The sequence below is a fragment of the Lepus europaeus genome, chromosome 4, assembly GCF_033115175.1.
Source record: "Lepus europaeus isolate LE1 chromosome 4, mLepTim1.pri, whole genome shotgun sequence".
NCBI classification, from domain to species: Eukaryota; Metazoa; Chordata; class Mammalia; order Lagomorpha; family Leporidae; genus Lepus; species Lepus europaeus.
Genome location: NC_084830.1, coordinates 48,812,648 through 48,825,697, shown reverse-complemented (window position 1 = coordinate 48,825,697; position 13,050 = coordinate 48,812,648). Strand labels below are relative to the sequence as shown.

The 13,050-nt window shown below is 44.7% G+C and overlaps 1 protein-coding gene across 1 annotated transcript in view; it reads right to left on the bottom strand.

Moving 5' to 3' along the window:
• Positions 1–2,641, bottom strand: part of CDH17 (cadherin 17) — a 78,096-nt gene extending 75,455 nt beyond the window's left edge. Inside the window, exon 1 of the mRNA XM_062189503.1 lies at positions 2,334–2,641. The gene's annotated coding sequence lies outside the window, so the exon portion shown is untranslated. The remainder of the gene's footprint in view (positions 1–2,333) is intronic.
• Between the last annotated feature and the right edge of the window lie 10,409 nt (positions 2,642–13,050).

The window sequence follows — 13,050 nt, the reverse complement described above, 5'->3', positions numbered from 1 at the left end:
TCTGCTATATGTTGTCGAAAAAACTAATCAACTTTAATGTAATTAAAACCTCAGACACTGGGTTGATATCTGTTTCTATTAAGTTGGTATGTTTTATACCTAAGTACACATTACTGTTTGCTCTCAAGTAACAAATAGATTATCTCACAAGTAACAGATAGATTATCTAAACAAGGAAATAGGAGATTATGTATGAGTAGGCTAGTCCCCATTTGAAACAACACCAGGGATTTCTGAATGAATGCAATTTTAGGCCAACAAATAAATCTATGTATCTCTCTCATATAAACCAGCGCTTGTACGAGTGCTTATTTATGGACCTTCAGAGAAGTGAGCAGGCTGATGCCTAGCCTTCTCCCTTGGAGCCATCGTTTTTTTTTTTTTTGACAGGCAGAGTGGATAGTGAGAGAGAGAGACAGAGAGAAAGGTCTTCCTTTGCTGTTGGTTCACCCTCCAATGGCCGCTGCGGCCGGCACATCATGCTGGTCCGAAGCCAGGAGCCAGGTTCTTTTCCTGGTCTCCCATGCGGGTGCAGGGCCCCAGGACTTAGGCCATCCTCCACTGCCTTCCCGGGCCATAGCAGAGAGCTGGCCTGGAAGAGGGGCAACCGGGACAGAATCTGGCGCCCCAACCGGGACTAGAACCCGGTGTGCCGGCGCCACAAGGCGGAGGATTAGCCTGTTAAGCTACGGCGCCGGCCTGAGCCATCGCTCGACATGGAAAAAGTGGGGGGCTCATTCCCCTTTCCACAAACTTCCTTTGACAATGGAACAAGAGGCTGAGATTCTGCCAGGATATATTTTGGGTTTTTGAAGAGCAGGGAGGAGGTGATAGAGAGGCACCTTCCCTTTGAACTAGGATGGCTTCTTTTAGGGGTCATCACAGTGAATTTCAAAGGACATCATCTGTACACCTCACCTGAAGACATATGGGAACCACAAGAGACTTCTAAGTGCTTCTTACAAAGAAAAAACCATTCTCTTATTCCCTTTTGACACTGTTGTGTCCCACTTCCTTGCTAGAAAAGTACTCTCCTACAGAACGAAAATCATTCTTTGTCTGGCATCACTTCTGCCTTTCCCTACAGAATCAAACAGTGACTTTTTGGTTTCATCTGAGTCACCAACTTGGACTTCCTCATGGAAAAGGGAGATGATATCACTGAATGTCTACCATATGCCATGCAGTGTAGTAAGTTATTCAGCTGCTTATGTAGCTTACCTCTCGCAAAGCTCCAGTTAGACAAGTACTTCCATTTTATAGATGAGAAAATTAAGCTTCAAGGAGCAAAGCTCTCTGCTTGGAGCGTCCTGGCTGATCATGACAAACCTGCCCAGCCCTGAAGACTCAGGAGCTGCATGTCCTATGACCCACTGTAAACCCTGACTCAGGATAGGCTTCTGTTTCCTGGTGAGAGCTGAATGTCATCTATTCCCCCTGTGGTATAAATGAGATTTCGTCTTTTTTTTCTTGAAGAAAAATAAAGACAATAGAAATGCAATGCATTCTCTGGTATTTCAATCTCCTGCTTGATATCCCCCACCACAGAGGCCATCTATCCCCATAAAGTCCTTTGTAATAAAGAAAAAACTAAAACAGACAAGGACTGGGCTTTGGAAGATACCAAGCTGAATGTAACTTAACATCACAACACAATCGTTCATGATCAGATAGCACATCCACCAGCAAGGCCAACAGCAGCACCAGGATCTGACCAACACATACAACCATCTTCCTTTCCCAACTGCACAGGCAGCTCTAGTTCCGTCTTCAGTCCTTATCCCAGCTCTTTTCTACAAAGACTATTTCTCCTCTCTACTCTGCTTCCACACTGTGTCCCAGACAATAAGAATCCCAAATCCAATCTCCTTCTCTGGGAAGCAGATAGAACAAATGCTGAATTTGTAAAGACTGCATCTGAGAACTGAAGCCCTTTGCCAGAATGAGAGTCCAACTCCAATTTCTGGAACACAAGAATCCCAGAGCATCGTTAGATCAGGCACTCTTATAGGTTCATCACAAAGGAGTGGGTATAACACTTGTTACATCATCAGAGAAGCCAACCTTCCTTTAACTCCACTACCAACTTGGATTCAGCCAAAGCCACTTCTTCAAATGAATGTGTAAAACATCAACTTATGAAAAGAAATTGTGCCCTGCCAGCAAAACTTGTCACACCAGGAATAAATGTCTCTATCATCCAGCACGGTTACATAGCCCACCTCAAAGATTAAATTTGTTCAACAACTTCCTAAGTGATCCCACTCCCCCAGATATTTTGTCATCCTTAAAGAAAAATATTATTGACATAGTTAAGAAATGTCCACCCTTACCTTTCTGTAAGTAACAAAACGATGGTTAGAAAATGCCTTCCATTCGGTTGTTGAGACTCTTGCCGTGACTTGAGTCTCTCCCAGGAGGACACTCCTTCAACACTGCTCTGTCTCCCGGCCTCTCCCTTTACCTTCGGTCAAACATTAACCATTAACATTTTTATTGATCTTTATGAACCACGGGGTATCATAAAAGGTATCATTATATTCACTCCAGGAAAGAATATAGCAAAAGCAGTTTCATTCACTTGCAACACATCTCAAAAATAGGTTGCCAAAGTTTTTAGTAAAAAATGAGTAAATTAGAAGACAGGGAGAAGCTGGAGTGAAAAGCTCTTTGTGTATTCAACCATCCCCAGGGTGTGAGACCCAAGACATCAAAGACAGTTTTGTTCCCATTTTGCACCCCCGACACAGGAGACTCAATCAACAAATATTTGCGTAGATTCCATTTCAGACACAGAAGGCAGAGCACAGGGTGCCAAGCCCAAGTTGTGACACAGTTCACTGATAACCAGCCACAAGAGACGGCATAAATGATTCAGGCATGACCCAAGACGTAAGCTGGCTGCACCTGCTTCTGGAATGCAACAGCCCCCATCACAGTCTACATGAGACAATCGAAAGTAAACTTTCCCCAAAATGCAAACTGAGTGCTTTTTTTTTCCACAATTCCAAGAGTGAATTTACCCAAAAGTGAGTTAGTTTTTTTTATTCAAAATGAGGTGCTTAAGTAACTTATACACACTAATACCCTGAGGTTTCTTAAGCCCAGCCCTCTTTTAGACCAATTTCTGATTTCTGCTCTCCAGTTATATGGAGAATAGAGTCCACAGGGAGGGTTACATAGGTCACCCCTTCTCCTGTTTCTGCGGACCTTCTCGTGTTCATTTCTGGGCCTCTCGTGGGCTGTGCTCCTAGCACATGGAAGCGCCAGGTAGCTCACACACTGGATGGGCTCCCTCCTTCCCAGATCCCAGGAGGCGGCTTTGGGAGGGCTCCAAGGCACAAGTGGGAATAGACCTCACTCACCTTGGGGAACCTTGAAGTGAAACCACACCCTTGCATGACAGTGGTTAGAATACTCGTGGAGTCACAGGTCCAGGAAGGACCCTTCTTCCCTTTTCTCACAGCCAACATCCCATTTAGAGAAATGGCGTTAGTGAGGCCAATTATTTCTCAAATTCCGAACACCTCTGCCCTCCCATCATCTGCACAAAATGACCTGGTTTCAGGAACTCAAGCAGCTTCCTCTCGCTGCTGTGGGTTTCCCTTTCTGGAATTCATGACAAGCATCACACAGCACTGCTCTGAAAGGAGTTTACTTCTTCCCTGGAAGCCTTTTAATAATATATGTTTAAAAGTGCTCTAAAATCCAAGTTTATGGGGCAGGAGTTTAACACAGAAGTTAAGTTGCTACTTGGGATGCTGGCATTCCATGCTGGAGTTCCTGGTTCCCGTCCCAACCCTGCAGCCAATCCAGGGTTCTCCTGTTACATGCCCTAGGAGGCAGCAGATGCACTGAAGCACTTGGGTCCCTGCCACCCTTGTAGGATTGAGCTTTTGGCTCCTGGCTTCCGCTTGGGCCAGCCTTGACTATTGTGACCATTTGGGGAGTGAACAAATGGATGGATAATCTCTTTCTATCTGTCTCTTTGCCTTTCAAATAAATGAAAACGGTTTTAAAACTGTCAGGTTTAAGTGCATGTATTGTTTTTAGTTGTTAGTGCTTTTCAGCAACAGAAGGCTTCCAGTCCCTTCTAATGCACACCCTTGTACATTCTTCTCGATTAAACCCAAAGAGTTAAGAGCACGCACGTTTTAGGCTGAATACTGCTGCATTTTAGCCATCTGTTGTGCAAAAGTGAGACACTGCTGGTTCAATAGCTTAATATTCATGACTGAAAAGAATAATAGGTCTAAGGACATGTACTTGATAAAGATTATTGATTTCATTTTCCAGAGTAAAGGAGATATGATTCATGTAATGAAAACAAGCGAACAATTAAAAAGGACTTGGGAAAATGCTTCTGATGAACAGATTCCTGGTGGTGAAAATATTTTATCACTTTTGTCTATGCAATTATTTTAATTATTCCTCCAATATTAGCCCTATAAAAAGAAATAATTTACACACTGTGTTAGTAACCAATAAAATCTAGATAACCTCCCAGACAATAATGCTATAAAAACTTGGATTTATTCTTGAAATTCAAATTGTGGGAGCAGGCGTTTGGTGTGGCAGTTAAGACACACTTGGCACACCCATCTTCCATATCTGAGCGTCTAGTTTGAGTCCTGGCTCTACTCCTAATTTCAGCTCCCTTCTAATGCATACCCTGGGAGGCAGCAGGTACTTGGTTCCTGCCACCCATGTGGGAGACCCCGATTGAGTCCCAGATTCCTGGTTTGGGCCTGGCCCAGCCCTGGTTGTTATGAGCATTTGGGAAGTAAGTCAGGTGATGAAAGACCTCTGCCTGTCAAATAAAAATAAATACAAATTTCTTAAAAGATAAGGGTATCTTATTAAGCATGCTTAGTAGGGGCTGGTGCTGCGGCGAAGTGGGTAAAGCCGCTGCCTGCAGTGCCGGCATCCCATATGGGCGCCGGTTCCAGTCCCAGCTGCTCCACTTCCAATCCAGCTCTCTGCTATGGCCTGGGAAAGCAGAAGATGGCCCAAATCCCTAGGCCCCTCTACCCACATGGGAGACCCAGAAAAAGTTCCTGGCTTCAAATTGGCACAGCTCCAGCTTTTGTGGTCATCTGGGGAGTAAACCAGCAGATGTAAGACCAACCTCTCTCTCTCTCTCTGCCTCTCCTTCTCTGTTTAACTCTTACTTTCAAATAAATAAATCTTTAAAAAATAAAAAATTAAAAATCCTTAGATTTAAAAAAATTTACAGTTCTAGTATTTCTATTTACAACTCTAAGTTAAATCTATGAACGCTAACTTTTTTCATTTTTCATGTACTTCTATTTTAATATTCTTTATTTGTACATTACATATTGCATATTTTGAGAATATTCTGAGTCTATCAACATACAAGCCCACCTAGCAAAAGTATTTAATAATTATTTATTTTAATTACTTAATTTCTGTCTTGCTCTTGTTAACTTGATGTTGGCAGAAACTATCTTCTATCAGCTCTTAGTAACTATTTCTTAGCCCTAAAATTCCTTCAGTTAGTTAACTCAATAATTCCCAATAGTCAGGATTACCTGGAGGCTCAACCACGGTGATAGGACCACAAATAAGCAAATGATTTTGCACCCCCTCCAACCGGGAATTTAGCCTTCATTGCAGATTTATTTAGGAGGAGGAGGTGAAACTAATTTTCTGTTAGAGTTGCAGGCTGAAGCAGAATCTTCCCTAGTTACTTTCACTGACCAGGTCAGAGTCCTTTCCTGATGAGCAAAATAGCTTCCACGTCCGTGTAGATCTTTTGCTTGTGTGAGTCTCCTAGAGTTTGGGTGTTTGTTTGTGTGTTTGGCAGCCTTTTCATTGTTGTTTTGCTCCCAGATCACTTTCGGGAATCACTGAAGGATTTAGAAGCAAGATACAGCAAACCACTAGTTCCCAATAAGAAACACTGAACCACACGTAATACTCTTGCAAAATCTTTGCCAACAGCCAAGCTGCACTTCCTCCTAAAAATATTCAACACAGACAGTCTGGGCCAGCAAAGATTTTTGGGGGGGTCCTAGCATCTGCTCTGACAGAAGTGAACCCACTTTGCAGTGATTGATTCTAAGAATCGTTTAACTCCATCTGCAGATAGTGGCTCCAAGCCCCTGCCCAGTAGCAAGGCCCTTTGTTGGGCTCCAGTTACGCAGGCCGAGACGTTACTGAGGAATCCATAGACGGACTGGTTAGTGAGTATTCACATCCTCAGCTGAACACTGGACCAACGCCTTCCAGGGCTGTCCAACCTGGGAGTTTATTGACATTGGGCTATGATATCCTGATTCAGTAGGGCTAGGGTGCATCCCAGAAAATCAGATGTTGGATTTCTAATGCCGGTGATAACGTGGGCCCTTCCACAAGAAACATTAGCACAGGGATTCTGTGCTTTTCCTGTCAGTGACTATTCCTTAGCAATACCTATACTTGACTGAGATGAATTAAAAAAAAAAAAAAATCCAGGCCGGCGCCGCGGCTCACTAGGCTAATCCTCCGCCTTGCGGCGCCGGCACACCGGGTTCTAGTCCCGGTCAGGGCACCGATCCTGTCCCGGTTGCCCCTCTTCCAGGCCAGCTCTCTGCTGTGGCCGGGGAGTGCAGTGGAGGATGGCCCAAGTGTTTGGGCTCTGCACCCCATGGGAGACCAGGAGAAGCACCTGGCTCCTGCCATCGGAACAGCGCGGTGCGCCGGCCACAGCGCGCTACCGTGGCGGCCATTGGAGGGTGAACCAACGGCAAAAGGAAGACCTTTCTCTCTGTCTCTCTCTCACTATCCACTCTGCCTGTCAAAAAAAAAAAAAAAAAAAAAAAAAAAATCCAGAATAATCAAGACAAGAAGAAGAGCTGAAGGACAGGAAGTTTTTTGGGGGGATGATAAAAATTTTCCAAGATTTATTGTGCTGGTGGTTGCACAGCTCTGAGACTATACTAAAGACTGTAGGATTGCACACTTTAAGTGGTAAATGGTATGGAATATGCACATCTTAATAAAGCTACCATTAACAAAATGAAGAAAGATTCCCTGCCACCAATGCCACTTGGATATTCAACATAGAAGACACGGGCTAAACATTTCTGATCTCTAGCCTCATCACTGCCTAACATTTGTGACCTATTATCACAGATGTTTGGGGATTTGATCCATTTATTTTCCTTTAAATACAAGGGTACTTCAAAAACTTTGTGGAAAATAAGTATTATGAAAAAACTATACATGGGTTTCAAAACTTTTTCTGCAAGGTAAACTTATTTGTAAATTTCACTTTTTCGTGAACTTTCTGAAATACTCTCATATGTGAGTTTTCACTAGTTTTACCTAGTATGTGATATTTCTTATGTTCTACTTTTTAAAGAGCATTTCAGGACATGATGATTCTCTTTGCCCTGAGCAAAGCAGGAGAAAAACACCGTGTGACCCCATGGCCTTTAGTGCCTGCCCCACCGGGTAATTCAGCCCAAGAAGTCAACACTAGCTGAACTTCCTGACTTCACTGCCCAAACGGGAGGCCGACTTGCTTGTTCATTGGCTAAACCTAGAAAGTTGGGAGACCAAGGGGCTAGGTGTTCCTTCCTTTGGTTCTCCTGTTCAGGATCATAGTCAGCCTGGTCCCAGAAACAACCCGGCAGAATTTCCGGAAAAGCTGTGTTCTCTTAAAACTGGAATTTTCTGGTTGCTGTATGAGGACACATAGGAACTGTAAATGCCCACAGGAGTAGCCCCGCTCACAGAGGCAGGAGCAGGGAAGGATGGGAGCCCTCTGAGATAGTCTGCGAGTGTCAGCCACACCTGGCTCCCCTGCAACAAGACAGCGCCGTGGCCCCAGTACAGGATCCCTATTTACACCACTGGAGTTCCGCTTAGCCCACCTGCTGTTGCTTTACCCCTTGTTGGACTGACTGGCTTCTCAGACAGACAGGATATGAGAAGCAGAGAGAGCTGCCTGGAGCCAGAATTCTCTCTCACCAGATTCACTAGTACAAGACAGAGGCTGTGAGTTACCACTGCGTACAAAAAAAAACCAGTGTTAACAATGCAGGACTTGACAAAAAGTTAACCAAACTCTACTGTTCTTTTCCATTGCCTAAAAGTTTTCTGAGAGCAAATAATGAATGTTTAGTCTAGGACCTCTCGACCCTGGCTGCACAGAATCGTAGGGATTCTGAAAGCTGGGGGTTTGGGTGCAACCTGACACCAATCATGTTTAAAATTCCCTTTGAGCGCCGGTTCAAGACCTGGCTGCTCCACTTCTGATCCAGCTCTCTGCTATGGCCTGGGAAAGCAGTGGAAGATGGCCCAAGTCCTTGGGCCCCTGCACCCATGTGGGAGACCAAGAAGAAGCTCCTGGCTCCTGGCTTCAGCCTGGCCCATCCCTGGCCATTGCAGTCATTTGGGGAGTGAACCAGCAGATGGAAGACCTCTCTCTCTCTTTCTCTGCCCCTCCTTCTCTCTCTGTATAACTCTTTCAAATAAATAAATAGTTTTTTTTTAAATTCCCTTTGAGTCCACTGTGTTGCTGAGATTAAGAACTGCCAGTTTAATGCCTACCCTCTACCAGGCACTTTTATAATTGCTCTGTCCGTATTATCTCATTTAATCTTCGCAACACTGGGAGACAATTGCTATTGCTTAGGTACAAAGAAGATAAAAGTAGATTCTCTGAGGTTTGAATCAAGCTCGCATTTAAAAAATAAAACCAAAACGTCCAAGTACTGTGTTCTGGAGCATTCCAGGAACAGCCATGGAACACGTTGCCTGCAGAGCCCAGCTTACCTGTGAGGAACGGCAATCGGACAGGGGCGGCTCAAGTGCACAGAGAAGACTGCTCGGCTCACGGCTCCACAGCCTAAATGTCCCTGCCTCCACCCCAGCTGCTCTTGCGCCAGCTGTCGCTCCCCTCACTCCCTCCTGAGTTACGTCAGTGGGAGACCTGCTTCAGCTGAGAAACTCGCTCAGGTGGGACTTCCAGCAACTGACCGCACCAACCACGCTACCCCAGACCTTCTCTCCAGCTGACAGGCCTTGATCCTTGACTGCCTGCTGCCCTCCCCTGTCCCGGAGCAAGAGCCTCACCTGGCAGCTGCCTGTTGCTCTCCTTGGGCCGATCAGGACGGTCATCCTGTCCCACAGTGAATAGGAAGTGGTTAGCTTTTCTTAGCGCAGCTCAAACACGACAGGCAGGGCCAGCCAATGTGATGCGGAGGTATATATAACTCCACAAGCACCCCAACCCCACAACAACTGAATTATCTCAACTCAGTGGGTTTTCTAAGCTGGCTCCTGCCCTCCATACTGAAAATCCTGTCCCAGACTCGGATGGGATGTGGTCCCCTATATAACAATGCTGACCTGCTGATCTCTGTTCTGGAGTTTAACATTGACCTACAAGGACTTTGGACTTTTGAAAACTGATTTTCTGATAACTTTGGATTTGGGGGTCTTTCCGCTGTGATCACAAAGTAAAGGAATGTAGGGAGAACCATCAGGGCCCCAATCCCAATGGGATTCAGTGTCCATTGCCACATTTCCTGAGCCTGGTATGAGGCAATGAGACCTTATTTCTCCCCATCTTGACTCTGGCCCCTAGGAAATTAGTATTTTCTAAGGTATAATGTTTAAGACCACAGACCCTGGAGATGGGCAGCCTGGGACCTGAATCCCAATTCCAATGCTACCTTCTGGCCTCAGTAGTAATCACCAGCATGGAGGAAATCTGCCATGACTCAACAGAGGAGGTGAAGACTCAGGTAGAGCAGAGGTGTTAGGGAGCCATGAACCCTGTGTGTCTGAAAGGGGTACGAAGTTCTTTAAGTACATATTGGAGGTGGCAGGAGAGATCCCAACATTTTGTAAATAACTTTTCTAAAGGACTTTCATAGCTCTGTCCCCCAAGCACACTCAGACCAGAAACCAACAGCAATTAGCCTTATCTGTCACAAGCCCAGGCAACCAGGAGGCTGAACACTCGATCTGATGCTATTACAAAGATCATTAGAAAACTTTATCTCGTCAAATACAAAGGAAGTCACAGAAAGTTGAAATCCTCATATAAGTTTCTATTTTAAAAAATAGAGTAAAATAAAATACAGCGAACATCAGTGAGGCCTTGAGATCACCCATTAGACATCAGAGTGAACAGGATTTGAACCCACTGTTTTTGCCAATGGCTTCTGGAAGCCTGGTAGGCTCTCCGATTTCTGTTCATAGCTACCAAAAGCTGCCTGGAATATACAGGCCTGAAGCAGTGTGTCCATATCTGGCAAAGCCTTGGACTCCTTCCAGCGAGACCCTGGGACACTTTCCCAAGAAAGGTGACCTGGGCAAAGGGACACATCCAGACTGCCCTGCCCGAGTGCATGGTCTGCGCGGCAGAAGCTGCCTGGAGTCACCACAGCTCTCCTGAGGTTGAAGACGACAGCTGGAGGTGGCTCACCTTGCCTTAGCATTTTCCAGGCCCAAGTCTCTGTGCCATGCTGTGTCATCATAAGGAAATGCTTCTCCTATGCAAATCTTCCAGCTATTAAATGGGGGGAGAGGATGAGAGGTGTGAATATCACCATTTTGCAAACTACAAAAATAGGTCTAGGCAAGGGTCCTTGATGGCTGTCATGGCACAGAGAGACCCCCCGGTCGCTGTGCACTTCTTGGTAGAATGCTATAATCCAATACTACTTAGGGAGGGCTCTTGTTGAAAAAAAACCTGCCTGGATCAGATCCAATCCATTCTAGAATACAGATTAAACAACGTCAGAGACCTCTTTGCTGCGATGGCATAGAAGACACAGGGACATCCTCTGCACGGCACTGTTTTTTTCCAGTTTTATGAAAGCAAAGGATGAAGCGTGAAAGGGTAGCTTGGTGAAAACTGTTCTACAGGAGTATAAGTTAACGAGGTCCACCTGGGACACAGCTTTCCGGTGATTAATTTCACGGAAGGATAGTGTAGAAGACCCTGCGGAGTATACGTATCAGCTACCAAACGCCTCAGCCAGGCATTTTCCCATTTTAACAATTTGTAATAGAGAGCCTCCAACAGAAACAGAAATAGTGAGGACAACATAACGAACCCTCTTGTTCGATCACGCAGCTTCGCTGATTATCAGCTAATATTTCCTGAACTGTAGCATGTACCCCCCCCCCACACACACACACACCAAAGCATCCAAATTGGCTTCTTGGGAGAAAAAAAGTGGTCTTCTGAGGAGGTAACCCTCTGGACCATTCTGGAGGAGGTAGAGTGGCCTTCCCTCCACCAGGAATACAGGCCAGGCTTGCCAATTCTTATGAAGTCTTCCAAAAACTTATGGAAAAATGCATATTATAAAAAAGTTATGTTTTTTTTAGACTTCAGAAATTCACTTTTCCTTGAATTTTTTGAAGTAGTCTCATAATGTCAAACATCCACTTTGCTCTTTCCCTGACTGGTATCCAAAATAAAGAAGCTCTTCTACTTACAAAAAGGTTGAGTTTTAGAAAGATTTTTTTTTCAAGTCCATCTGTGCTTAAGTCTGAAGCAACACCACTAAAGTTGTCTCTAACACCAACTGCTTGTGGTCAATAATTTTGATGAACATTTGCTTTTTTTTTTTTTTTTTTTTTTTTTAGTTTTCAAAAATTTATTCATTTTCATTTTACATGAAAGGCAGGGAGAGATCTTCCATTCACTTGCTCATTCCTCAATTGCACACAAGAACCAGGCCTCCGTCTGTCCAAAGCCGGGAGCCTGGTACTCTATACAGGCCTCCCTTGTGGGTGGCAGGAATCCAAGTACTCAGGCCATCACCTACTGCCTTCTGGGCTGCACATTAGAGGAAGCTGGAATCAGAGTGAAACTGGCACTCAAACCAGGCTCCAATATGGGATGAGGGCATACAACGCAGTGACCGAAGCACCGCATCGAACGGCTGCCCCCCGCTCGGACTCCTGGCCGCAGAAGTCCCTGTGCGGAAGACAGGGGTCATAGCGGTCACTCCTGCGGTCAGCACCTCGGAGCAACTGCCCTCTGGGCTCCAGCCACCTGGCTGAACCTGCGGCTGCGACTGCCCTGCTCTGATCAAAAACCGAAATGAATATGGGAGAGAACCCCTCCTCCTTCCACACACCACTGTTATGTTTCCTGTAGGTCAGAGGTTTAAATGTTTAAAAATAACAAAAAAGGAAAAGGGATCCTGTAAGTACGAGTACCAGAGGAAGACACGAGTGAATTCCTCCAGAACCAGGGAGCAGAACATTTTTCTTGGGGCCAGCATTATGCCATACCAGCTAAAGCCTATTATCCCACATGGATGCCGGTTCATGTCCCAGCTGCTCCACTTCTGATCCACCCTGCTCATGACCTGGGAAAAGCAGTGGAGGACGGCCCAAGTGTTTGGGTCCCCACTACCCATATGGGAAACTCAGATGAAGCTCCTGGCTCCTGGCTTCATCCTGGCCTAGCTCTGACCATTGTGGCCACTTGGGTAGTGAACCAGCAATGGAAAATCTTTTGACTTTTAAATAAATAAATACTTACTTTTAAGTAGCTTAGACCCATGACATCTATGTCAGAAATTCAGAGTTCCAGGCTCCTGGCTTCAGCCCAGTCCAGCCCCGATCATCATGACCATTTTGATCCAGCACATGAAATGTCTCTCTGTGTCTCACTCTGCCTTTTAACTAGATAAAAATGTTTTTTAGAAAAAGAAATCATATGTTTAGAAATGATATCAATATTTATTATTCTGAAACAGGTATGGTAAAGCATGTTGATATGGTTTGGAACCAAGATATTAATAGAAATGATATACAAATATAAAATGGATGTTAAATCCTCCAACATTAAATTCAAATTCAAAATATTAATAGAAATGTGTGATGTATTTTATAAGTATTGCTTTTAATTATGCCCACTTAATAAGACTAAAAGCAATGACCAATTCTTAAACTATAGCCCTAATGCCAGCTTGTGATTTTTAAGAATCATTAGAAATTGCTGACTCTAGATCTCAGACAGCAAACATACAAGATAATGTGTAGAATGTTTATCAGACCAGACAGCAA